Here is a 24108-nt window from a genome sequence, read left to right on the forward strand (position 1 = left end):
GTTTTGCATCCCTGGGGTGATACCACCTGTGCTGCTGACGCCTGGAGGCTTCCCCTGCAGGAGCTCCCCTGAAAGCATTTCCACGTGGGTGTGTGGCCCCAGGTGACACCAGGAACACCAGGCCAAGGGGCTTCAGAGCCGCGGGAAGAAGCCTGGGAGCCTCCCGGGGCTGCCACGTGCTGGCTGGAGAGTTCTCAGGGTCTTGAAGGCCTTCTCCAAGGGCATTCGTGTTCTGTTTGCAATTACTCACGGTGATGGGCCAATAAGAAGCCCCCCAACAGGTATGTCCATGTCAAATCTCTGGACTCCTTACCCGTGACCTTATTTGGGAAAATGGTCTTTGCAGGTGTAATTAAGTTAAGAATCTCAGTGTGAGACCATCCTGGATTATCCAGGTGGGCCCTAAATCCAATGACAAGTGTTCTTATAAGAGACACACAGGGAGAGACAGAAAAAAGATGAAGCTCATTCGAGGACAGAGGCAGAGACTGGAGGGATGCGGCCGCAAGCCAGGGATGCCTGGAGCCCCAGGAGCTGGAAGAGGCAGGAAGGACCCTCCCCCAGAGCCTCCAGAGGGAGCACGGCTCTGCCGCCTTGATTTCAGACCTCTGGCTTCTAGGACTGCGAGAAAATTAATTTGTTGTTTTAAGCCACCATGTGTGTGATAACTTATTGGGGCAACCTCAGGCAACATTGCCTATTTGGGGAAGATGAGAGCAGGAAAATGTGTATTAGCTTGTGGGGTGAGAATTTTCAGGCCAAGAATTGGTTTTTCTTTCATTGGAACACCAAAGCAAAAGCCATACTCATAAAAAAAAAAAAAAAAAAAAAAAAGCCCTACTCATGTTCAGGTTTTAGATGTATGTTCTGTCTCAGAATATAGTGCAAATCAAAGGTAACTTGTTGGTGGCGGGGGGGTGACCTGGCCCACACAGAGCAACGTCTGGTTCCATAACTGCTCCGTCATAAGCAGGCTCCCAGCAGGACCACATGGCTGCTTGGGCAGCCCAGCCAGCAGGGATGGAACGAAGGAGGATATCTCAGTGTGCTCAGGCTGCTGTAAGAAAACGCCACAGACCAGGGGCTTAAACGACTGACATTTCTTTCTCACAGCTCTGGAAGCTGAAGGTTCATGATCAGGTGAGTGCCCGCAGGGTAGGGTTCTGGTGAGGGCTCTCTTCCTGGCTTGTGGATGGCCGTCTTCTCACTGTGCCCTCACACGGCCGAGAGAGGGCTCTGGTGTCTCTTCCTCTTCTTATAGAGACACTAAATCCCATCATGGCGGCTCCACCCTCATGACTTCATCCACACCTAATCATCTCTCAAAGGCCCCACCTCCAAATATGTTGAGGGGGTAGGGCTTCAACTTATGCATTTTGTGGGGGACACAATTCAGTTCATAGTGGAAGGCATGGCCCTTCCCATTAAGGATGTTTTCTGGAAGTTGCATACAACATGTTTGTCTAAAATTTGTTGGCCAAAATTTAGGTGTGTGGCCACATCTAGCTGCAAAAGAGAATGGGGAATATGCCCAACTAAATTGGGGGGCTGATTTTACAATGTGCTCAAATAAGAGTTGGGATTCAGACTTCTCCCCATGTTGCTCCTTCACTCTGACCATGCCACCTCGTGGTCCAAAATGGCTGCTTCAGTGGCAGCCACCTCCTCTGCATTCCAACCAAGAGGACATTCCTCACTTAGTCATAATGTAGTGTGGGGAATGTAGTCTTTTATCTGAATGCAGTGTATACAGCTAAAAGTTGGGATTCTAATTACTAAGGGAGAAGGAAGGAAAGGATGTTGGGGGTACCTTGCAGTCTTTTCTTCATCCACCTTCTTGGTTCCCTGAAGGATCTTATCTAGAGCTTGACGTATAATAGTGCCCTCCTGTTCCGACACAACCTGTTCAGAATCCACCTCTGCTAAGTCTACACCACAAGCTTCCCAAGTGCATGAGTCACAACTTTTCTTCCATTCCTTGCAGATGTCCAGCTAGTAAGCAACAGGAATCACTGGCCTAGCATTTGTTTGCTGAGCTGAAGTTGAGTTGCACCCGCTGTGGAGTCCGGAAGCAGTGGCCGGTAGTTGCCGTCTGACCTTGAGGTAACCTACCACGCTGTTCTAACGCCTTTTCCTTCCCCAAGTCTCCTCCAATTTCACAGTTTTATGAGCCTGGCTCCCCTCTGTAAGGTTTCAGAACTCTTTCTAATAAATCCCACATGGAAGGAACGTTTTGCCCAGCAGCAAGTTTCACTCCCTGGCATTCTTGAGACATTTAACATCCAAGGACTGTCCAGAGCTGGGAGAAGGCCATAAGGGCAGACACACAGCCCCAGGAGGTGACAAGAAATGGGGAGCAGGGAGGGACACAGCCCCCAGCCATTCCTCGGCAGCCAGGGGTTTCCAGATGGCTCAGCCTGCTCTGTGGGCTCCCCCCGCCAAACCTCCTTACCCCGTTTCTGCACACCAGAGCTGGAGGTGAGGGGGGCCGTTCTTTATCTGCTCTGGGCCTGGTGATGTGACCCAATCCTGCAATGATGAAATTGTGGGTGGTGAGGTGGTCCTTGCCCTCCAGGGCCTGCAAACATCACTGACGCAGATACACACAGACATCCTCAGTGGGCACGTTGTGTTTAGCTGTGAATGCTGAAGGCTGCAAGGCCCATCCTTGCAAGGAGCCCTGCGCGTCTTTATCGCCCTCAGCAGGACCTGAATCCTGGGGGAAGGCCCCGCGGTTATAATAAGCTCTTTCTTGACGGGCCTTGGGAGGAATTAGAAATGTAATTTTTCAGGCACTTACAAAATATCAAGTAATTAGAGCTCATGCACATAAAAGGGGCACACCATGAGATCTGTGGCTCGTTTCTTAAAATAACCAATTTAAATATTAAAACAATAAAAGATGTCAGGGGAGTGCTAGCCCTGTGATGCTTTCAGTGTCTGCTCTATGCAATTCCAGAGAGCTCCACCTCCAGAGGAAACCAAGGAGACCATGCCCCCTTCACCATCAGAGAGTTCAGGGCTGTGCTTGGCCAGATGGAGAAGGATGCAGAGTGACGCTCTGTCTTCCGGAGGCAGGGAGACGAGGCTCGCTGTCATTAGTGTTCTCCCTGGCCACGTGCCCACTCGAATCAGCCCAGCGTAAAACAGGGAGAAAAATACGCCCATCCTGCCGGCTCCTAATGTAGAAATTGAAGTAGCAGGAAGGGTTTGATGTTACGTTTCCAGCTCGTAAGACTAGATGCAAGTTTATGCTCGCGTGTGGCAGCGGCGGGGGGGAGAGAGGCTCTGGGAGTGGGGTTGGTGGGAGAGGGGAAGTAGCCACAGCACAACAGGCTCGTTCTAGGCGGTACAGGACTCAGCTCTCCCTCCACAGGTGGCCCTGCGGCTTCCCGCACCTTCCCCCAGGCGAGGGGTTGAACTGTGTCCCCAAAAGATGCTGCAGTCCTAACCTGCAATACCTGTGGACGTGACCTTACGTGGAAGTAGGGTCTTTGCAGATGATCAACGTAAGATGACGTCACTAGGGACGGGCCTAATCCAGTACGACTGGAGTCCATATATAAAGGGGACGTTTGGACACACAGACACACACAGAGCGAAGATGCTGTGAAGACACAGAAGGTGCCCGTCCGCAAGGGGCCTCTGAGACTTGCAGAAGCCGGGAGATGCCTGGAACCCTCACAGCCTTCGGAAGGCACCAGTCCTGCCCACACTTTGATCTTGGGGTCCAGACTCCAGGCTGAGACAATAACACATTTCTGTGGTTTGGGCCGCTCGGACTGTGGGGTTTGTCACGGCATCCCCGGGACCCTCCCCCAGCCTGGCAGTGTCACCAGGTCCGTTCTCTGGGATCCGGCCACCTGGCCCCAAGAGAGCCCACCCCAGGGTCCTGCTGGTGCCCAGGGCTCCTGGCCATTGCTGTGGGTTACGGTCGGTCGCTCAGCCCCGGGGGCGGGGTGACCATTCAGTGTTCCCATCGCCTCCATGACCGCCGTTAGGTCACTCCTCCGCTGCCCCTGGAAACCTCAGACAGAGACTTTGTCCCCAGCATTTCTGACTTTGGAGACCCCCCTGTGGAGGATGGGGAGCCTGGGGTCCTCTGGAGCTCCCAGCACCCCAATCCCAGCTGAGGCCCCCTTTCCTCATCTCCCTGCCCCCAGCCGAGGCCATGCTGGCCTTGTTTTCTGAGTGCACTTATCTGGGGGGGTGAGGTGGGGGAGCATAGAGGGGCCACTGGCTCCAGAGTGTCCCTAGCTCGGAGCGTCTCTCCTCGGAGGCCCAGGGCCGTGTCTGCAAATACCCCAGGGCCCTTAGTGAGTTCCGCAGGCTGCCGAGCTTGCCCAGGCACCTTCAGCGCTGTGAGAGCATCCTTTCCAATGGTCCTCTTCACGGAGGACGGAGGCCGTCAGCCCTTCATGTCCCCAAGAGCCATCACAGCGGCCCCTCCCTTAGAACTGGCTCGTGGGGCCCGGGTCCGAGCTCCAGAGGCCCCCTCTCTCCCACGGGACCAGGCGGATGCTGGCTGGGGCCCGGGGCCTCCTTTCCCAGCCCCTGCTCTGACTACATTCTGGTCTCCGCCTCAGGGCCTCCCACCTGTGCAGGCCTGCCTGGGCCCCTCCCAGCTGTGCCCCTCTTCTCCGGTCGGTGGCTGGAGCACAGATGTGCCGGCAAGTGTAAGGGCCTGGGCCGGCGGATGGAGCTGCCTGGGCCGAGAGGGGCCGGTGGGCTGGCCTGTAGCTGTGCCTTTCCCTCCAGGCCCTGGTCCCCACACAGGAGCCCAGGGCGGGGTTATCACCCTTTGGGACAGCCCAGTGCCTGGCGCTTGTCCTCCGAAGGGCCAGCCCTGGAGACCAGCCAGAAGCCGCAGCTGTCGGTGTGTGCCGGCTCCCCACAGGCCCTCCACCCTTGGCAGCGTCCCCTGGGTGTGGTCGCTTGGCTGGAGATGTTTCAGGGCACCGGGCGGGGGGCCGGGTTTTCTGCAGGCCGTGCGCAGGCCGGCCCGGCTCTGAGGCCGGACCTTCCCGCCCCATACAGGACAAGGGGTCGCTGGGCCAATACGATGACCGGTGGCCTCAGAGGTCCAGCCTGGGGATCCGATGGCAGCGTTTGCAGGGAAAGTCAGCTATGCGACAGCGGGCAGCGTGACTGATATAAGACAGTCCTGGGATGTCTCCAGGGTGAGGACACGCATCACGGAGCCTGGATGTCAGCTGCTGTGCTGAGAGCTGCGGGCCCCCAAGGGCCAAGTGGGTGGGGAAGGGATAGGGTGTCGCTGCAGACAGAGGGATGTGACACAGGGACCTGCCAGCTGCGAGCACCCTGTAGCAGAGTGGGGAGTGCTCGAGCAGACACTGGAGATCGCGGGTGGGTGGGAGGGAGGAGGGGGTGTCTGAGCTGCCTGATGGCTCCTTCCCGCCATGGGCAGGGCCCCTACTTTCTCTTCATCACAGAGAGACGAGGGAGCCCCTCCAGATGAAGCCCCCGGGTCAGGCCCACCGGCCCGTGGCTCCCCGAGACCTTTCCTCCCTCGGGCTCTGACTCCAGGGCTCAGCCAGTTCCCTTTCCTCCTCGTCAGGGACTCCCCCAGGTGAGAATGGTGGCCATGGTTTTGCTAGGACAAGTCTCGTGGTGACCGTGGCCCCAGAGGGCGGAGTGACTGAGGCATAGTGACCTCCGCAACCTCCCTGTCTGACGAGAGATGCTTTGGGAACGAGCCCGTGTTAGAGAGCAGGTGAGAAATAAGACTGACCTGTTCTGCGGCCGCAGCCATCCCTCCAGCAACCTGTCGTGCGGGTGCTCCGGCCACCAAGGGGGTGGGTCGCAGCCCCCCGCTGCCAGGACACCCTGACACACACACCCCCTTCCATGTCGCGTTATGTGTGGTTGACCATCGCCCCACCCACCTCCCTGACACACACACACCCTTCCATGTGGCGTTATGTGTGGTTGGCCATCACCCCGCCCACCTCCCCAGGGTGACTCTGGCTCTGGACAATTGACGGCCTTGACATCGAAGATGCACACTTTAAAGTACATCACACGTGCTCGCTTCGGCAGCACATATACTAAAGTACATCACAGCCCATTCAGAGCAGCCAGACGATTCCAGAAATGCCCTCCAGGTCCGGCAGTCGTCACCTCTGGTCTATTCAGGAGCAGAGCTCGCGGGTCCTCTCCCCCACTCTGTCTGTCTGTCCACGACCCCGGTGAAGGCCCCTCTGCAGGGGTGGAGACCCAAAGCTCAAGGACAGTGGACAAGCCGGCATGAGCTAAGGGCACTCAGGTTCAAAGCGTCTGTGAACTTAAGGGAGGAAAAAGCAGCGTCTGTTCTGCCGGCCAGGCTCCCTCTCTCAGGCCAAACAAAAGAGCGTCAGGGACCACAGCAGCTCAGCGCTGCCAGCACGGGCGGGCAGATGTCGTTGGAGAGAAGATTCCCAGGCAAGGTCACTAGCAAGGGGGCACCTGCTGGGTGTGGGCGGGTGGAAGGAGGATCCAGGGAGGAAGGGGCACAGGCAGACCCCTGGGCCTTGGCCCTCAGAGCCAGGGGAGCCGGGAAGGGGTTGGCGCTGGGGAAAGACCTGACTCCACTGTGAAAGGCTGTCTTTGCTGTGCCGACAGCGACCCTCAACAGCCTGGGCAGGGCGACGGCCCCTCAGAGCAGGGCAGGGGCGGAGGTGAGAATGATCAGATGCCCCGTGGGTGAGAAGGTGGGGCCTCCTGCGGTGGGGAGGGAGTGGAATCAAGGAGGCAGATGGCCCTCAGGGTTTGGGCGAGCTTACCAAAGGGACGGTGCTGGCAGGGACCGAGTCAAGTGGGTTCAAAGCCAACAGGACACGCTGGGGTGACCATGTCCAGGAAGTGTCGGCTGGGAGTGTTGAACAGGCATTTGGAATGGGGTCTGGCTGGATGGCAAGCGTCTGGGTTCACAGGGGGGGAGGGTGACAGCCCATCACCCAGGGCTCAGGGCAAGATGCCCGCAGGCAGCAGGGGTGCAGGGCCAGGGCGCCACGGAGGGACCGGGCCCTGTCTGGGTGGCCAGGACAGCTGTCCCACAGGCCATCTGGAGACACGGTCACGGGGCTGACCCGCCTGGGGATGGTCCCAGTTCAGTTGCTCAAATCGTCTAACGTTCCTAGATTTCAGCGCCCAAATTCACAGTCCTGTACTTTGATCAGTTGCATCCGTGGTATCCACCCGCTGCAGAGTCCGGACCCACCGGCCTCACTAGTTTAGGGACCAGAGGAGGCCCGGGGGAGAGGATCATTGCAAAGCCCATGTGCACAGGGCCCCGGGCCCCAGAAGGACTCTTCCCAGGGATCAGGTTTCTGGTCTCTGAGATGGGCCATGGCACGCTTCCCAGGGAGGACTGAGGTGAGGGTTCAGTGGACAACATGTGGGGAGCCCCGGGCACTACCCCGGGACATGGTGACAATGGGAACGTTCCACGGGCCGGGCTGAGGGCTGGTGTGTGTCAGCCCACTGGCCCTCGCAGCCGGACGTGAGACACTGCTAACCTCCCCCTCTTAACAGATGAGGAAACTGAGGCACAGAGATTACTAGCCAGGAAGTGGCTGCAGTGGGGTCCAGCCCAGGTGCCTGCATGCACCAGGCACCCTCAGGCAATATTTGTTGCCGGTGGCCTGCTCTTTCCTGAGTTTTCAGATATTCTTCACATTTTTACATTACTGAAGTTGGGACACTTCTCCAACAGACACGCAGTTTCCCCCAAAGTCTGTTTTTAACAGTGATAGCGCATGTCACAGGGATGGTGTCTTGGAACCATGGGAGTAGAATATTATTTGTAGGTCTGGTTACCCCAAACTTACAGTTGGAACTCAATGCTTAGGGAGCTTAAAAGTTGCCCAAAGGCACACAGCAAGCAGCAACCACTGCTTTTCCCAGACCCACAGCTAGGGCCAGGCCAGCACATGTCCTGGGTGATGAGGGGGCTGGAGATGAGTCAGTGCTGGAACTTACGAAGTTCAGCCTCACAGACCTGATTTGTGTTCACATGAGATCTGGGTAAGGGATGCTCCCAAGAAGGAGGGCCGAGCCCTGGTGTGTTGGTGGGGTGAACACAAGGGTTTCCTCATTCACAACGCTCCCCCATTGATACATTTTGGCCAGTGAGACCTAAGAACAGTCTACTAGGAGGTCCTGGCAAGCTGTGGTTTCCCTGATACAGGCCTTCTTCCATCGCCCACATATAAACCCTCCCCTAACTCTGTCACCAGAAAGCAGATGGGATAGCTGGTGCCACAGCAGCCTTCTTGCATTAGTGAGGTAAAGGTCAAGAATATGGCAGAGGCTTCAGCAATGGTTCATTGAGCTGTGAACCACAGACAACAACTGTCTGTCTCTGGTTTCTCACGATGTGATTTTTTTAAAAAGAACCTTATTTGTTTAGTTATTCCAGCTTCCTCCCTACCAATAGCTCGCAGCAAAGTACATTTCTTTCTGATCCCCATGGAAACCAGACAGGAGGTGGCTCTGTTCCACTGACCCCGCTTGAGTAGATTCAGAGCCAGTCTTATCTTCATGACTCTCATGGATCAAAAATACAAACAAGGGGAATCCCCTCATGGCTCAGGGGACGTGGGTTTGATCCCTGGTCCGGGAAGATCCCACATGCCATGGAGCAACTAAGCCCGTGCGCCACAACTACTGAGCCCGTGTGCTGCAACTACCGAAGCCCGCGCGCCTAGAGCCCATGCTCTGCGACAAGAGAAGCCACCGCAATGAGAAGCCCGCGCACCACAACGAAGAGTAGCCCCTGCTCGCCACAACTAGAGAAAGCCTGCGCACAGCAACGAAGACCCAATGCAGCCAAAAATAAATAAATAAAAATTTTAAAAAAATACAAACAAGGTTTCCAAGATAGGGGCAGACTGGCGGGGTCTCAAAATCACAGGCATAGAGATTATTCTTGCCTGACTCAGCCTGTAGCTGACCACTTTCCCTAACAGGCCCTCCAGACACTGGCGATGGCGCGGGGCAGGGAGGACCACGCGAGCTGGGGGTGAGGAGGGCGCACGGATGCACGTGGAGCAGCTCCTGACCTTGACCCCACGTAGGCTCAGTGCTGCAGGCAGAGCCCCGGTCCCAGGCCAGAAGCCAGGACACAGGTTATGCCACGCCGAGTGCCAGAGGGTTCTTGGGGAACCTCTGGTCCTGTTTCCCCCTTTTCTCCAGAAAACAAGGCCTGGTGATGGGTCCAGTGTTATCCAAAGACAAAAAGCTGGTCAGTGGAAGGGCTGGCCTGGAGCCTGGGTCTCCTTCTGCCTAAGCCAGTGACCTTTTCCAACCACCTTATCGACCCGTCAGAGGACCAGCAGACTCTGGTCTGAGACTGGCCGGGCCTAAAATGCTCGGGGGAATGTTAGTCCGGGCCATCGGAGAAGCAGACGCCAAGGTGCGATGTGTTAGGGGAAACATCCGTGTGACAGGAAGTGAGGGGGTTCCAGGGAAAGCTGGGAGGGCCTGAGATGGCAGAGCTGGTCTGACCCCAGAGCAGGGCAGAGGGAGGGAGGGCCCCAGGGTGGCCTCGAGCTGTGCTTGGCCAGCTTGGGGGTGCTGGGTCTCCTAGGAGTGGGCCCGCCTTGACATCCCCATGTGTGTCCCACGGACACTGGACAGCAGCCCTCGGGGAGCGTGGTCTCAGCACAGGGTCTCAGCGTGGCCATGGGGGCTTGTGGCCCATTAGCTCCCTGGAGGTGGAGGCTTAAACCACAGCCTCGGACAGGGCCTCTAAATCCACGTTCCTGGCCATACCTCTGGGTTCTGTGGTTCGGAGGCCTGGGGTGACACACGTAGAGGACAGACACTCCTGTGTGTCTTCTCTCTCCAAGCCCCGTCATCTCACTGCCTTACTGGGTCCAGGCGTCCAGAGCCACGGCCCCGAGGTGCACAGCCAGGCCTGCAGTCCCTCTGTCACGCACCATACTGCTCTCACCGTTGTTTTCCGTATGCCGTTCCCTGTCCCCACTGCCTTGCATCACTGCCCGGCTCCATGGCCGTCCGGGTTTCCAGTCCCTGCTCTGGACTGTCAGCCACGTGGCGGCAGGGAGTCTGAGTCTCCAGAACCCTGGACAGTGCCTGGTTCCCTGACTGATGAACGAATGAATGAATGAGGCCATGGAGGAAAGGGGAGGGGCTAAGTGTGGGAAGGGTCCTTGGAGCCTTCTACCAAGTGGAGGGGACCCTGGGGACAATGCGGGTCGCCTACTTTCTCCTAGGAATGTGACCTCTTATCTGCCATGACTCAGTCCCGTCTGCCCCTGCCCGTCAGACACTCAACGTCCAGTCCCCGCTGCAGCTGGCTAACAGGACAGGAGGCCTGTGAGCTCTGCCAAGAAGCGAGTGGCCTGCGTCGCCAAGTTCAGGCTCGCCTGCCCAGGCCTGTGGACAAGTGGCTCCAGACCGCTTTTTAATGGTCGGCTCCTCGGGCCTGGCTTTGCGGTCACAGCCAGCCAGCTTGGCTGTCGGGGGGACACATATCGGTCATTCAGACAGCACGTCAGCTGTGGGGCTGGGCAGCTTCCCGCCGCCCTGGGGGACCAACCTGAGACGGATGCTGCCCCCCTTTCCTGAGGGAAGGGGGTGCCGGGAGCACGGGAGTGTCACCTTGCTGCCTTTTCACTGGCTTCTCTCGGTATTTTCTGAGCTGCAAATACAAACCAACTACGCAAGAGGGAGGAGATATGGGGACATATGTATACATATAGCTGATTCACTTCGTTATACAGCAGCAACTAACACAACATTGTAAAGCAATTATACTCCAGTAAAGATGTTAAAAAAGAAAAAAAAGAATACAAACCAACTGTACCACCACAGCCTGGGTGGGCCTGAGTCCCCAAGGCTCAAGAGGAACGCCTGGTGCGGCTGTGTTTAGAACAGAGTTGGAACTTAGTGGGAGGGAAGGAGGGCTGGGGGATGGGCCCCCTGCTATCTGTCTGAGGGGTGCCTGCTCCCTTCCTGGCCTCGCCATCATTCCGGTAGTTTCGTGGGGATACACAGGCACGTGCCCACGTTGTCAGAGGCCGGGCCCACCCTCTGCACTCACTGGCTTTGCACTGGAACGCTGGCCCCTGGGGTGGGCAGTGGGTCTGTCCATAGGAGTCAGGTGGGAACTGCTAACAGAGAGTGGGGGGCCCAGGCCTGAGACCCTGCGAGGGCTGGAGGGCTACATTTCCAGGTAGTTTTCTGTATCTCCTGGGGGGACGGACACGCAGCAGGGCTGGGAAGCAGCAGACCAGGCCGTTCATCCATCCACATCCTCCCTCAGGGTAGCAGCTTCAGGCCGGAGTGCCGGATGCAGCATCGCCGCTCTCGATGAGCTCGCGGTCTAGAGCAGAGGCAGACTTTGCCCCTGGGGTGGTGGCGCCTGCTGAACTTCCTCTTCCCAGAGCTGTTCTGAGCTCCTTAGCTCTCTAAACCGCCCCATGAAGCAGGGGCCACCATAATCCAGAGGCACAGAGAAGTTAGGCAACTTTCCCAAGGTCACACAGGAGCCGGATTCAAACGCTGGTGCCCTGGACCCCGAGCACATGCCCTGTGCCACCCTGCCCACCGGGAGAAGCACTGAGCAGAGCGCTCAAGAGTGTGATATGGAAGGCAGTGACTGGTGCCGCTTTAGATGAGATAGTCAGGGAGGACTGCTCGGAGGGGGTGACACTCAAGAAGGAGGAAGCCAGAGGGAAGAGCCCTCTAGCCACAGGCCATGAATGACCTCTAAGCTCCTCTCCAGCGAGAGAGCCCAGGTGGCCTGCAGCTCAACAGGGGGCCGGTCCATGCGAGGCTCCAGCTTGTCTGTGCTGGAGGAGCCTGGGGCCATTCTGTTCACTCAGGCCGGGATGGGTCTTGGGTGGAAACATGAGAGACCATGGGGTGGCCCCAGGAGGGTGGGATCCCAGGAGCTGCCCTGGGAGAAGCCCCGGGACGTGAGCTGAGCCAGGGGCTCCATCCTGGACGTCCCCTTCCCAAGGACTGGCCCTGGCCCTGGTCTTGCTGGGGCCATGCTGTTCAACCCGCTGCTTTAGGAACTTCAGCCCCACAGCGTGGGAGTCCTGGGCCCACACCTAATAAAAGGGCCACCCCTCCTGCAAAGACTGCACACCGCAGGGCCAGGTGGCTCTTGCTAAGCCACCCCAAACCAAACCAAACAAAGCAGGTGTGTGTGTTTTGGGGGGGCCCTTAGGACAACCGAAATCTATTGTCTCACAGTCTGGAGGCCAGACGCCTGAAATCAAGGTGTCGGCAGGGCCGGCTCCCTCCCAAGGCTCCAGGGGAGGGTCCCTCCCTGTCTCCGCCGGCGTTCCCTGGCTGGCAGCCCCATGGCTGAGCCTGCTCTCTGATCACAGGGGCCCTCCCTGTGGGCTGCTAGACCTCCCTCTGCCTCCGTCTGCTGAGGCCAGGTGTATACAGCGCCCAGGAGCCCCACAAACCGCACCGCTGGAGCTTACGGACGCTCAGGCTCTGAGCCCCTCTAACCAGTGGCCCCTCCTGCCCCCAGAGAAAGGCCCCGGCGATCCGTTCCCCCATCCTGCAGACCTGAGGCTGGCCTGAGACCGAGGCCCCTGATTGTGGGTGGCGTCTGCAGGCCCCCGATGTCCCCAGGATGACGCAGCCTCTTGGGCGCTGGCTCTCCCCCCCGGCACAGGGCCACTCCGCGCGGCCTCCAGCGGGGGCCAGGAATTCCACCTGATGGAAGTGACAGGGCTTTAAATGTCCCCATTCCTGCTGCTCTCAAGGCCTCAAGTCATTGTCATCCCTATGGGTCCCCCCCATCCACAGGCTCCGGGTAAGCGTGTGCAGGGTGTGTTTGTCCAAGGCCCATCTGTGTCCATGTGGACCTGCCCTCTCGGCCCAGGCAGGGTTGTGAGTCCCCAAAGCCTTCCCTGTCCACCCTGAGAGGGAGGGTGTACACACACAAATGCACACACTCCACTCACACACAGACACGCACCACAGAAACACGCACACACACACACACACCTGGCGGGGTGATTTGAGCAAAGCGCTTTCCTTGACGGTGGTTCCCAGGCTCAGATAGGTCCTGCCATCCATGCTCTGGACAGGTGACTGCGACACGAACGTGCCAGGGCTCTGAAAAGCGTCAGGAGCCTCAGGCCACCCTCGGGGGCCCCACACCTTGCGTCTGCACCTTACAAACGGTGTGGGGTGTCGCATGCTTCACGGAGCCACAGGAGCCTGGGGGGCCTCCAAGCCCACTCCCAGCCCCTCCACAGTCCTCTTCTGTCGCAAGGGGGCCTGAAGGGGCTGTGCTGGACCCAGGGCTGCCTGGAGGAAAAAATCACCTGCTGGCAGCGCGCATGGCAGTGATGAATGGCTTGCCTCGGGCTGGGTACCTGCCGGGCTGTGAGCAGGCAGGCCCCACCCTCAGAAGCCTCCTTCCACCCAGACCAGGTGCCCGCACGAAAGCCTGGGCTGAGAGCCTCCTGGGATCCAGTCGGGCTTCTCTCTGAGCCAGCCTGTCCTTTGGAAGGAAGGAGGAGGGTCGATCTCTCTGGGCTCTGCAGCCAGGGCCTCCAGCGGGCTCAGGTGGAGAACCTCCGGAGGAGGGAGGGACTCCCCTTGCTCATCTGGGCAGTGGGCAGGCAGTCTTGAGGTTTATTATAACTTTTTAACCCTTGGGCTTGAAATCCAGGAGGAGGGGCGGGAAGGGAAGCATGCAGAAGGGGAGCCAAAGGGGGAAGGCGAGAAGGAGTTGGGGAGGAGTTGGAGGGCGCAGTGGCCCCGCTGGGACTGGACTTCCAGCCGTGCCTGAGCGGCCAGCTTACCAGCCCAGAGCCCTCACCTTCCGGTCCAGCCGGCTTCCCGTTTGGGGCTGGAAGAGCCTCCCTTTTCCCCGGGATTGTTGACGTCAGCTTTCTCTCCTTGAACCTGCCGGGACACCACCAGGTGTGGGCCGGGGGCTCCCAGGCATGCCCATGTGGTCCCAAGCCCATGGCTCACCCTGGGTTCAGGGGACAGGTTCCCGGCACCGCCAGTTCTGGGCCCGCCCCTGCCTGCACACAGGCTGACGTCAGCCCGGCCTTCCGGACAGGAAACCTGGAGCCAGCATCCGGAGAGTCTGTCCATGGCCCGGTCGCTGCTGGCACTGGAGACGCTGCAGCTCCGAACAAGAAGGGCTAAAATGCTTCTATTGCCCAGTGAAATTCTCAGGGTGGGTCATGGAGCAGCCCCTCCACCCTCCTCTGAAGGGCAGCAAACGTTCTGGCCTGGCCGAGGGGACCACCCCCAACAAGAGCAGAGCTAGAGGGACCTGGGGTGACCACGCCCCAGGGAGCAAAGTTGGGTCAGCGTGTCAGGCCAAGCAGGGCAGGGAGCTACCCCTCCCACCCCCCAACTTAGAGTCAGGCTCTGATCCGGTCTCCAGGGAACCTTCTGGAACCCGACCCTTGGAGTCACGGCCTGTTTCTGACACTGTCATCCCTCGGTCCACGTGCTCCTTTTGCTCCTGGTTCCGTTGCTCGTGGGAGCTCACCGGGCTTTGAGTGGACAGATCTGAGTTCAGATCCTGCCCCCTCCTGGGCCCATCCCCAGCCTAGGCCCCCACCTCCCTGTCGGTGAAACAGGGTGCTGAGGGTCAGGGAGACCACAGGCATGAATGCCCTCTCCAGGGAGGGTCGTAGGCACCGACACCAAGGCAAGGGAGCGGGTACTTAACCCACAAGGTGAGTTTCGGGGGGTGGGTGGGTTTCAAGCCCTGCATCTTCCAGCTCCTGGGAGCCACGTCCCTGCAACCATGCCAGGTGGGCACTCTGGGCCCCGTCGGACCTTGATGCTAAGCAGAAGCCTATCAGCCGGGACCTAGTCAATGCAGATTCCTGGACTCTGCCCAGACAGATCCCGTCAGAAGGTGGGCCGGGGCCCGGGAAGCTGCATCTTTAACAAGGCCTGGAATTTGCAGTTCTTCTGGGCTGTGTGTTCTAGTCTGGGACCCTGGCTCCACCATCACCAGCTACCTCGCTTCAATGTTTTTGCACTTCAGTTTCCTTGTCTGCAAAGTGTCAATAATACACACAGTCTGCACCTAAAGCCCTAGGTGTGGTGCTGGGACTACAACAGGTATCAGATAAATAATACTGCTACCATAAAGTAAATACGGGAAACCCCACGGCTCAGGAGTAAAAGTCACCTTCCTTTCTATCATCCATCCCTCATGCGCTCTGAAAAGTGTTAGTTTATTCTCGTCCATCTTATCAATGTAATACAGTATAATTAAAACTCGGGACTGCGGGACTGTACTGCTGCTGCCCTTTGAAACTGTCCTTTAGGAAATCTGGATTGCTTTCCATTTTCACTATCACAGATTTGTAACAATTGTCATTAATATCATTAGAAGAGAATCTGTGTGTTTGCAAGATCATTTCCTAAGGCTAAATTTCCAAGTGAAATCCACAGAGGTCTTCCTGCCCCCTTATTGCTTTCAAACTCTGACCTGTCCCTCCCCTCTCACAGGCCCCAAGGCCAAGAGGGACCCAGAGATGCCAGGCTGTGCCACTGTAGAGCGCAGCGCCGAGCCCGGAAGGGTCAAGCCTGGGAAGTGTCTTTGGAGTGAGCTCCCGCACACACCAGTTTGCCAGGTCGCCCGGCCGCCTGCCGACAGTGCTGCCCTTAATCGGAGCGCAGATGCCACGGGACATGGGTGGCCCTGGGTGCGTTCCTTTGCTCTCTGGCCGTGAGACTTGGGATTGTGTAAAAGGAGGGCGTTGGTGGCACAGTGCACACAGAGAACTCTAAGACCCCCGAAAGCCCTAGCCCTAGTTTCTTTGTAAACCGTCCCACTTGGTTGTCCGTAAACCAAGGGAGACCCCTGGGACCCAGACTTCCTTGTGCTTTCACCAACCCACCCAGGACCACCGAGAGCTGTGTGAGACAGGGCCCTTCCTTCCCGGAGCCTTAAATCCTTTCTGTCGTGAAAATGTTCAGACATACAGAACTAGGTATAATATCCCTCATCTCCATCAACAAACAAACAGTTACTGACGTTTGGCCCCATTTGCTTTGTTGTTTGTGTACATGTGAGATGCCTTTAAGCAAAGCACACGCTTCATGGCATTGCACCTCTCTACTTTAGATAAATCTTTGACAGACACAGACGACTTCTCTTACGGTATCTATGCTACCACCACAGCTAACCAGAGGCAGCTCCATGCCGTCCAATGCTAGCGCACATTTAAATTTCCCGCGGTCCCCCAGAGTCTATTTCACAGCTGGTTTGTTTGAATAATGATACAAAGCCCCCACCCTGCATTTGCTTTTAAGTCTCTTACCTTTCTTTCAATCTGTAAACAGTCCCTCCCTTTTTTTCTTTCATGCCAAGGCTTATTCAAGAAACCAGGTCAAAAGTCCCTCATTCAGGATGTCTCTGCTTCTTGTGATGACGTTCAACTGTCCTCCATCCCCCTTTCCCTGTGTAAATGAGAATCTAGATCTAAAGGCTCCATTAGACTGGGGCTCATCATTTTTGGCAGGAGAACTTCACAGATGTTGCATCGCTCAGAAGGCATCTTGCTGTTTGGCCGCGAGGATGCTAGGACTAACCAGTGTTGCTTGCAGTGGCAGCCTGGTCCCTCCACCATACAGCTGCAAGCTCCCCCTTCGGCCAGCAAGGGCCTGTGGACACCATGAATATCCAGGTTCCTGGTGGCCTCAACCTAATAGCTTTAGAGTCTGCTGGTGAGGGTTGCTTGGGTCGTTGTTTCGTAAGAACTTGCAAAGTACTGATTTTCCATATTCCAGCATTCATTGGAGATTTACTAGCTGGAATTCTTTTGTAAAGAAGAGCTTTTTCAGGACTTTTCTGGTGGTCCAGTGGTTAAGACTCTGTGCTTCTACCGCAGAGAGCACGGGTTCGATCCCTGGTCGGGGACTGAGATCCTGCATGCCTTGCGGCACAGCCAAAAAAAAAGAGCTTTTCACTGTATCAACTAGGGCTATTTGGTTACCCCAAAATATAGGCTGTATAGGAAAGATAAGATAAATACTTAATTATTTCCCTTTTCCCCTTTAATTATTAATTTTCAGAGTAAGAAGTTGGTACAACAATTACTTCCAATGGTAGCAAGTGTGATTTAAACTTTTTTTTTTTTTAACTTTCTTTTTTAGGGTCGTTAGAAACAAATGGATTTTTATATCTGAAAGGTGTTTCAGTCAAGTGTAGTCATTGCTCTCTCTGATGACTTGGCTGGTGTTGGCCAGCGAAAGGCCTTTGTGTCCTTTTAGTATGACTTCAGTAGTCTGTGATGCCTTCCTTCACTTTAAGCCCGGGATGGTCTCAGGCTCATCTTGAATATTGCCTGCCTCTGATGTGAAATCAACCTTTTGGCCATGAGTTTTTAAAAATTGGGGCAAGGAATTTAGAGACCAGAATCTAGGTCCTCTCAGTGCTTGTTGCAACTGGGTAAGCATACATTTCCAAACTTTTCAGAGGCAAGAGCTAGGAAATTCACATTTTGTTTTTAAAGCATGAAGTTTACAGATGTAAAATGTGACATCAAAAACATAAAACGTGGGATTCCCTGGTGGCGTAGTGGTTGGGAGTCCACCTGCCAATGCAGGGGATACGGGTTCGTGCCCTGGTCCGGGAAGATCCCACATATCGCGGAGCGGCTGGGCCCGTGAGCCATGGCTGCTGAGCCTGCGCGTCCGGAGCCTGTGCTCCGCAACGGGAGAGGCCACAACAGTGAGAGGCCCGCATACCACAAAAAAAAAAAAAAAAAAAAAAAAAACATAAAACGTGTAGAGAGAATAGTAATAATATTGAGCGCTATAATGGGATCTAACTTAAGTTGTTATCAACTTAAAATAGACTATTATAGGTATAAGTTGTTATATGTAAACCTTATGGTAACTACAAAGCAAAAACCAATAGTAAATCCACAAAAGAGAAAGAGAAAGGAATATAAGCATACCACTAAAGAAAGTCATCAAACCACAGAGGAAGAGAGCAAGAGAAGAAAGAAACAGAGAGAAAATACAAAAACGAGCAGAAAACAATTTTTAAAATAGTAATAAGCACATACCTATCATTTATTACTTTAAATGTAAAAGGATTAAATTCTCCAATCAAAAGACATAGAGTGGCTGAATGCATAAAAAATAATAAGACCCATCTATATGCTGCCAACAAGAGATCCACTTCAGATGTAAGGACACGTATAGACTGAAAGTGAAGGAATGGGAAAAAAATATTCCATGCAAATGAAAACCAAAAGAAAGCTGGGGTAGCTATACTTATATCAGACAAATAGACTTTAAAACAAAGACTGTAACAAGAGATGAAAAAGGTGTTACATAATGAGAGAGGGGTCAATGCAACGAGAAGGTATAACATAGTAGCATGCATAAATACATAAAGCAAAAATTATTAGACCTAAAGGGAGAAATTGACAGCAATACAATAATTGTAAGGGGCTTTAATACCCCACCTGAAAAAAAAATGCCCCACTTGTATCAATGGATAGATCATCCAGACAAAAAATCAATAGGGAAACATTGGCATTAAATGACTTCTTAAACCAGATGGACTTAACAGACATTTATAGAACATTTCATCCAAAGCAACAGAATATATATTCTTCTCAAGTGCATGTGGAATGTTTTCCAAGATAGATCATACACTAGGCCACAAAACAAATCTTAATAAATTTAAAAGCCTTGAAATTACATCAAGCATCTTTTCTGACTACTATGAAACTGCAAATTAATTACATGAAGAAAACTGGAAAATTCACAAATATGCAGAGATTAAACAGGATGCTACTAAACAACCAATGAGTCAGAGAATTAATGAAAAGAGATATAAAAAAATACCTTGAGACAAATGAAAATGGAAATGCTACATACTAAAACTTATGGGAAGCAGCAAAAGCAGTTCTAAGAGGGAAGTTCATAGCAATAAATCCCTTCCCCAAGAAACAATAAAAGTCTCAAACAACCTAACTTTACACCTCAAAGAGCTAGAAAAAAAAAAAAACAAAGCCTAAAGTTAGTATAAGGAAGGAAATAACAAAGATCAGAGCAGAAATAAATGAAACAGAGTCTACAAGGACAATAGAAAAGATCAATAAAACTAAGAGCTGGTTCTTGGAAAAGATGGACAAAATTGACCTTTAGCTAGACTCACCAAAAAAAATGAAATGAAAGAGGAAATGTTGCAATTGATACCACAGAAGTACAAAGGACTATAAGACACTACTATGAATGATTATATGTCAATAAATTGGACAACCTGGAAGAAATGGATAAGTTCCTAGAAACATAAAAACTGCCGAGACTGAATCATGATGAAATAGAAAATCTGAACAGACAAATTACTAGTAAGGACATGGAATCAGTACTCAAAAACCTTCCAACAAACAAAAGTCTAGGACCAGATGGTTTCACTGGTGAATTCTACCAAACATTCAAAGAAAAATTAATACCATTCTTCTCAAATCTTCCAAAAAATAGAAGAGGAGGGAACTCTTCCAAACTCATTTTACAAGGCCAATATTACCCTGATACCAAAACCAGACAAGAGTGCCATGAGAAAAAAATTTACGAACCAATATTCCTGATGAACATAGATGCAAAAATCCTCAGCAAACTGAATTAAACAATTCATTAAAAGGATCAGACATCATGATCAAGAGAGTTATCCCAGGATGCAAGCCTGGTTCCACATCTGCAAATCAGTCAGTGCAATACACCACATTAACAAAATGAGGGATAAAAATCATATGATCACCTCAGTAGAGGCAGAAAAAGCATTCGACAAAATTCAATATTCGTTTATGAAAAAAACTCTCAACAAAGTGGGTATAGAGGAGACATACCTCAACATAATAAAGGCCACATATGATAAGCCCACAGCTGAAATCATACTCGACAGTGAAAAGCTGAAATCTTTTCCTCTCACATCAGGAACAAACCAAGGATGCTCACTCTTGCCACTTGGATTCAACCTAGTATTGGATATCCTAACTAGAGCAATTGGGCAAGAAAAAAATAAAAGACATCCAAATTGGAATGGAAGAAGTAAAACTTTCACAGTTTGTAGAGAACGTGGTTTTATATGTAGAAAACTCTAAAGGCTCCATCAAAAAACTGTTAGAACTAATTAAATGAATTCAGTAAAGTTGCAGGATACAAAATCAATACACAAAAATCTGTTGCATTTCTATACACTAATAATGAACTGTCAGAAAAAGAAATAAAAAAAAAATCCCATTTATAATTGTATCAAAAATAATAAAATATCTAGGAATAAATTTAGTCAAGGAGGTGAAAGATCTATATATTGAAAATTACAACGCATTAATAAAAGAAATTTAAGAAGACACAAATAAATGGAGAGATATTCATGCTCATGGATTGGAAGAATTAACATTGTTAAAGTGTTCATACTACCAGAAGCAATATACAGATTCAATGTAATCCCTATCAAAATTCCAATGGCATTTTTTCACAGAAGTAGAACAAACAATCCTAAAATTTGTATGGAACCATAAAAGACCTTGAATAGCCAAAGCAATCTTGAGAAAGACAAACGAAGCTGGATGTATCATGTTACTTGATTTCAAACTATATTACAAAGCTGTAGTAACCAAAACAGTATGGTGCTGGCACAGAAATAGACACATAGATCAATGCAACAGATTAGAGAGCCCAGAACTAAAACTCACTAAATATAGTCAATTAATTTATGACAAAGGAGCCAAGAATATAACATGGGGAAAAGACAATCTCTTCAGTAAGTGGTACTGGGAAAAACTAGACAGCCACAAGCAAAAGAATGAAACTGGACCACTATCTCACAGCATACATAAAAATAAACTCAAAATGGATTAAAAACTTGAATGTAAGACCTGAATCCATAAGACTCCTAAAAGAAAAATTAATTGGTAAGCTTCTTGACATAGGTCTTGGTGATGACTTTTAAAAAATCTGACACAATAAGCAAAAGCAACAAAAGCAAAAATAAAGTGGGATGACATCAAACTAAAAGCTTCTCTACAACAAAGGGAACCATCAACAAAATGAAAAGACAGCCTACTGAATGGGAGAAAATATTTGCAGATCATATGTCTGATAAGCGGTTAATATCCAAAATATTAAAAAAATACAACTCAATAGCCAAAAACATCTGATTAACAAATGGGCAGAAGATCTGAATAGATGTTTTTCCAGAGAAGACATACAGATGGCCAACAGGTATGAAAAGATGCTCAACATCACCAATCATCAGGAAAAAATAATCAAAACAATATAAGATATAATCTTACACCTGTCAGAATGGCTATTATCAAAAAGGCAAGAAATAAGCGTTGGTGATGATGTGGAGAAAAGGAACCCTCTTGCGCTGTTGGTGAGGGTGTAAACTGGGGCAGCCACTATGGAGAACAGTATGGAGGGTCCTCAAAAAATTAAAAACAAAACTACCATATAATCCAGCTTTGCACTTCTGGGTATTTATGTGAAGAAAACGAAAACACTAACCCGAAAAGACATCTGCATCCCCATGTTCACTGCGGTATTATTTATAATAGCTAAGATATGGAAGCAACCCAAGTGTCCATTGATGGGTGAAGGATAAAGAACATGTGGTACATGTACAGCAGATGTTATTCAACCATAAAAAAGAAGGAAATCCTGCCATTTGCCATAACATGGATGGACCTCGAGGACATTCTGTTGAGTGACATAAGCCAGACAGAAAGACAGATATGGTATGCTCTCTCCTATCTATGGAATCTGAAAAACAAAAACAAAAAACCAAGCTCATAGATACAGAGAAGAGATTGGTGGTTGCCAGAGGTACGGGGAGGGTGGGTGGGAGAAATGGGTGAACTAGTCTTGGTTTTAGTTTAAATAAATTGAAAAAAATAATAAACCATGAGATTACATTAACATTTCCAATTCAGATTTAAGACTCACGTGTTATACTTAACCTAGGTGATTGTTTATTTGTATGTTTTTCTCTTACACTAATAATTTTGCTTCCTCGCAGCAGCCAGGTAATTATTTATTGGCTTTATCCTAGAAATACAAAAATACTTTCAAATAACAATGCCAGATTTAATACTAGCAGTGAGACTTACTGAATGATACTTAGGATTTCTTTGTTGCTCTTTTTGTCCTTAAAATAGATCCTACTGAAAACAAACAATCAAAATACTGTACTCTGGATTCCTTTGAAATAAATCTTTAGTTATGTTACAAACTTCATATAAATTTACATTTTTTGTTGGTTTATTTTATAAGGATACTTTCCTTTTCAATTCAAGTTTATTTTTTGTTTTTGTTTTTTTTTGCGGTACGTGGCCCTCTCACTGTTGTGGCCTCTCCCGTTGCGGAGCAACAGGCTCCGGACGCGCAGGCTCAGCGGCCATGGCTCACGGGACCAGCCGCTCCGCGGCACGTGGGATCCTCCCGGACCGGGGCACGAACCCGTGTCCCCTGCATCGGCAGGCGGACTCTCAACCACTGCGCCACCAGGGAAGCCCCCAAGTTTATTTTTTGAATATGGGAAACATTTGCAGAGTTCTGAAGTCAAACCCTGTGAGATAATAGAAGATATACATTGGTCTCTGCCCCCAGTTCCTGGCACAGGGCTCCTGGAAACCCGTGCCATTTCCTGGGTGATAGGAATATCTTTTGTCCAGTGAGGAGACGCTGGGTGGGCTCCTGGGTGGGAGTTGGTCACCACAAACAACAAGCCATGATCAGAAGTTGGGAACTTTCAGCTCCCGACCTCAACTTCTCCAGAAAATTGAGAGGGGCTGGAAATGGAGTTAGTAATTGGTCATGCCTATGTGAGGGAGCCTCCATAAAATCCCCACAGGATGGGATTCAGAGAACTTGCAGGTTGGGACACACATCACATACTGGGAGGGTGAGGCACCCCAACTCCTTGGGGACAGAAGCTACTGCACTAGGGATCCTCCCAGACTTCACCCTGTGTGTCTCTCTGTCTGGCTGTTCATCCGTATCCTTTATCCTATCCCTTATTGTATAATAAACTGGCAAATGTGTTTCCCTGAGTTCTGTGAGCCTCTCTAGCAAATTCATGGGACCCAGGAGAGGGTTGTGGGAACCTCTGATTTGTTGCCAAGTCGGACAGAAGTTGTGGGTCACCTGGGGACCCACTCCTTGTCATTGGCATCTGAAGTGTGTGTGGGGCAGTCTCATGGGACTGAGCCCTTAGCCCGTGGGATCTGATGCCATCTCCAGGTAGGTAGTGTCAGAACTGATTTCAATTGTAGGACACTCAGCTGGTGTCATAGAAGTGCTTTGTGTGGGGAAAAAACCCGCATTTGGCATCAGAAGTGTCAGAGGTGATGTGTTCTGTGTTAGTGTAAGAGCAACACACAGGCGAAGGATTGGGTAGTTTTTTTTTAATACAAACTCGGCAGCAAAGTGTCTCCAGAGAAGTTTAACTGCCATCCTTGACTGCTCACCACTCGGGCACCGTTTTTATCAGTTTCTGATTTATCCTTCCAGTGCTTTTATCTTTTGCAAATAAAAATAAACATGCGCATATTCATATATTTTACTCTTTATTACACAGAAGACAGCACATTAATACTGTACCCTGCTTTAGCCACTTAACAATGTATCTGGAAGTTGCTCCTTGTCAATCCCCGGAGAAGTAGGACGTATCTGGACCGTACCCAGCAGGATGGAAGCGGGGTCTGCAGTACTTCCTGCAGGCAGTGGGCGGCATTGAAGGCGTGGCGTGATTAACGTGGAGTTCCTAGCAATCAACGTTTGTTGGAATGCTGGAAAGAATGTTAGGTGAGAATGTGAGCACAGCTATGGTCCAGGCTCCGACACTAACTCACTTGATAAGTCTCACAGTTTAGATCAGATTCCTCATCCCTTATGTGGGATTGTAGGATGGGGTGGTGGGTCGAATAGGGTTCCCCGAAATTTCACGTCCACCCGGAATATCACAACATGGCCTCGTTTGGGAATAGGATCTTTGCAGGTATGATCAACTTAAGATGAGGTCACGATGGATTCTGGCAGGCCCTAAGTCCAATGACTGGTGCGCTTACAAGGAGACACAGCGATACAGGGAGAAAGCCATGT

This window comes from Phocoena phocoena, chromosome 4, assembly GCF_963924675.1.
Source record: "Phocoena phocoena chromosome 4, mPhoPho1.1, whole genome shotgun sequence".
Taxonomy (NCBI): Eukaryota; Metazoa; Chordata; class Mammalia; order Artiodactyla; family Phocoenidae; genus Phocoena; species Phocoena phocoena.